We start from the raw sequence: 4,166 nt of genomic DNA, 5'->3' as shown, positions 1-4,166 counted from the left end.
ACAGACCACCACTGTGTGAGAGGGCTCCTTCCTGGCTTCCTCCCTCACAGCTGTGTTTCAAAGGGGAAGAGGCCTGTGAAGGTCAAGCACAGGCACAGCCAGAGCCCACAGAGTCCACTGGGACCAGCATGGGGACAGTCAGAGTCTGTGTTCCTCCTGCCTACTGCATGCCCTACACTATCCTGTGGGGGTTGGGGTGAGGTAGCTGCCGTGGGGAGGAGCACTGTGACCGAAGGAAACGTCTCTTCTCAGCTGTGCTCATGCCTAACCTCTGTCTCAAACCCAACTCTGCCTTTACCTTGGAGTGTCCAGAAAAGACAGCAGGAGCCAAATGACAAGCCAAAGTTAGTGTGACATTTCCATGGGGTGGGGGTTGCAAAATTCCCGTTGAAAAGAGGAGAAATAAAGGCCATGGAAAGAAACTCCAGGGAAATGACAGGCCTCATTTACAGACTACATCCAGAATAAAGGAGCCCCAGGGTCAAGGATCAACAGTAGGCCTGTTGGAAACTAGGGTCCCATTGGAGTCAGGAAAACAAAAAAACAACAACAAAAAAAACAGTAGGCCTGTTGAAACTAGGGTCCCCTTGGAGTCAGGAAATAAGAAATTCAAGCCATTCACAAAAGTCTTGAAAGGCATGACAGTTTCTAACAGTTGCTAGAAATGGTACCAACTCTGGGTTCTTGGGCTGTTAATGCACAGAAATTGGCATGAGGCTGAAAGTTTCCCCAGACAAGTCTTTATTGGAGCTTATCTTATACCTGGACAAAAGAGAGGCAGCACAAGAGAGAAAGAGAATTCCCTGACTGAAGCCAGTAGGGTTTTTTTTTTTTTTTTTTTTTTTTAATTAGGCAAAGTGTGGGAATTGACTTTAGGGGTAGGGTAGGCAGGATGGGCTGGGCAAGTGTGAAGGGTAGCCAGTCAGCATATCTGGTTACAGTGGTTATCTTCAATAATGGGCAACCTGGTGATCTGGCTGGCTGCAACAACAGTGTAAATCAGTGGCTCAGCATTCCTTACCTATGTGGGATACTCAAAAACCTTGGTTATCTCCTAAGGCCAGTTTCCAGATTTAAGTAAAAGGCATGGTTCAAATATTATGGCCTGAGTGAGGTAGTACCGTGGGTTTTGTGGTGAGTGGGGATGCATGAAAGAATGATCTAGTCAATGTAGGCTGAAGCCAGGCCCCATTCCTACTTGGTCTCAGAAAAAGACAGTTTTCTTTAGTATCCATTGGCCAAGAACTCAAACTTTTATAAACTTGGTTGACCAACTATCACTGCTTCATTGTGATCTTTTCCGCCACTGGGAATGGATTTATTAACTACAGGACTTTGCTTAGTGGGAGAAGATTTAGTGATTTTTTTTTTTTTTTCGAGATGGAGTCTCGCTCTGTCGCCCAGGCTGGAGTGCAGTGGCGCCATCTTGGCTCACTGCAAGCTCTACTTCCCAGGTTCACGCCATTCTCCTGCCTCAGCCTCCCAAGTAGCTGGGACTACAGGCGCCCGCCAACACACCCAGCCATCTTGGCTCACTGCAAGCTCTACTTCCCAGGTTCACGCCATTCTCCTGCCTCAGCCTCCCAAGTAGCTGGGACTACAGGCGCCCGCCACCACACCCAGCTAATTTTTTTGTATTTTTTTTAGTAGAGACGGGGTTTCACCATGTTAGCCAGGATGATCTCGATCTCCTGACCTCGTGATCTGCCCACCTTGGCCTCCCAAAGTGCTGAGATTACAGGCGTGAGCCACTGCGCCCGGCCAAGATTTAGTGATTCTAAGAAAGGAATTTACTTTTATTAAAATAGGTTAATAATTAAAACTTCAAAGTGCTACCCAGCTATAGAAGTTTCCTGAAGAAACAAAACGGTCATTGGCCATATGAGGTGGAGATGGTTTCATCTGAAGCGTGGGAAAAAACAGATAGACTTGAGCTCTTTCCTGTGGCAGGTGTAGGTACATGTGTCCCCCCACAGGGGCCTGCCCTTGCCCACAGCCCTACAGTGTCCTGCAATGTAAACATTTTCTTTTCCAAGGATCTGGTGGGGTGGACACAAAGTCCAAGGCTCATAACATAGGAAGAAAAGGCAGTGGCCTGGGAGTTCCTAGCAGTCGGGTCCTCCTCATATTCGTTGTATTTCCAGGGTGGGGCACAGTGCTTCACACATAGTAGGAGCTCCAGGAATACTTATTGAACAAAAGAACAAAGGTAAAGAGAAGAAAGGGAGTTCGGATGGAAGAAAGCACATGACCAGTTCAAAAAGTAGACCCCCTATGAAGATGCCTGCAGTGATCAATTTTACCACCAGCCGGCAGCACAGAGAAACGTTCTGGCCAGGGCAACCTCGAGGTTCCTGAACCTCTGCCCCTTTTCTCAACCTGTGACTGAACTCCCTGTTTTGGAGATCTCTAAATCAGGCATATACCTCATCGTTCCAAAAACAAAACAAAACAAAAGTGCAGTCCTTTGGCATTTTTAAAATGTGAGTTCCAGGGTAGCTTAAAACTGCCCACCCCTCAGCCTTGCTTAATGTTTTAATTTTAAAAATTTAAATAAATTTTGTTCCTTCATACTTTACACTTCGGATTTTGGTGCCTGGCAGAAGGACTAGTCTGTCGAGAGAGAAAGACCATGATACAGGTGGCGATTTGGCCGCTGTCCTCTTTGGACTTGAGGTCCACAGTGATCTGGTCATTGGTGCTGGGGATGAACTTGAAGAACGAACTTGAATGTGCGCGCGGCCCACATCCCCCATGTGACTGACGGAAATGTAACACCAAAGTCCTGGGTGGCACTCAGGAGTCCTCGCTGCACTGCTGGGGACAGGACCAGCTCAGTAGCGCTCTCCAGCAGGCGGACTAGGGGTGAGGCAGCCTGACAGTCGAATTTCCGTGGTGGCCCTGGGAGCACTGCAGCTGCACAACCAGTTCTTGTGGTCCACGCTGCCCTTGTGGCCTGCCACTCTCACCCATTCTACGTTTTCAGTCACTATGCCCCCTCCTTGCCCAGGCCGCCCTCCTACAGATGGTCGCTCTCCACTGCCATGAACCCCTTCTCCACTGCCCTATTGCCTTCGGAGAGAAGTACCCAGGGCACAGCCTTGCTGCCTTCCATCTGACAGGTCACCCCTCTCCCATCGTTCACAGAGTAGTTTCCCACCAGAGACATTCAGATCCGAGAGCTCCATGCCCCTCTCCACTTTCTGCCAGGTGAGACTCTAGGATGCAGTGGTCTTTGTCTCATTTCACCACCACCCTGTCCCTGCTGTCTGATAGAGTTGGGTAGCCCCTTTTCAGGTAACTGAACCAGGTGTTTTCCTCTTGGGCCCTTGACCCTGTGTCCAGGTCGGCAATGACTGCTACTGGGTATCCAATCCTACCTGGTGTCATCTAGAAGGCAGCCGGGGGTAAGTGTCATTGTCCATGGCCTTGGTCACAGGCGCCAGCACAGGAAGGCCCTGCACACTTATCTGGAGGGAGTGCACAGACTCATTCCATTCCAGGTGGTCAGAGGGCTGGACAGGCATTAGACTGAAGGGCAGGTGGGACCAGTTGGGTCTGGGGCAGGCAGGGCCCAGTGGAGCAGGGAGGCCGACTTCCACCCTTAGCAAGCTTGCCTGGCCTGAGTTATGTGAGAGTAGTGATGGCTACACAAATTAAACATAGAATAAAATTTCATAGAACTGTATACACACACACACACGCAAATAGATGCCTGTGAAAACTGGTGACGTGAGAATAAAGTCTGTGCTCTAGTTAACAGTATTGTACCAATGTCATTTTCCTGGTTTTGATGTTGTAATACAGTAATACGGTTGCATAAGAGATCACCATTGGGGAAGCTAACTGAAGGGTACAGGGGACTCTGGAGTATTTTTGCAAATTTCTGTGAGTCTGTGATTATTTCCAAACAAGATGTTTTAAAAAATCAATGAGAGAATGAAAAATATGGAATTTACAATGACTTTTTCTTTAGTATTTTGCCCTTTAAGTGTAATCTAATTATTACAATCATCATTATTACTCATGTATTGTGTACAGGAAGCACTTCTCTTATTAAAATGTAACTCAAAACTTCCAGAACTTGTCACTGGAAGGCCCTCCATAGAGGAAGTTTGGCTGACTTGAAAGTCAAACCTATTTGCAGTAGGACCTTCCTTAATTAT

The 4,166-nt window shown here is 47.8% G+C and overlaps 1 pseudogene; it reads right to left on the bottom strand.

The window, feature by feature from the left end:
• Positions 1-2,644: 2,644 nt before the first annotated feature.
• LOC105526828 lies at positions 2,645-3,527 on the bottom strand (annotated as a pseudogene).
• Between the last annotated feature and the right edge of the window lie 639 nt (positions 3,528-4,166).

This window comes from Colobus angolensis, unplaced genomic scaffold (assembly GCF_000951035.1).
Source record: "Colobus angolensis palliatus isolate OR3802 unplaced genomic scaffold, Cang.pa_1.0 Scaffold6, whole genome shotgun sequence".
Classification (NCBI taxonomy): domain Eukaryota; kingdom Metazoa; phylum Chordata; class Mammalia; order Primates; family Cercopithecidae; genus Colobus; species Colobus angolensis.
Note: the sequence above shows the minus strand (reverse complement) of the source record. Positions and strands in the feature narration are given on the sequence as shown.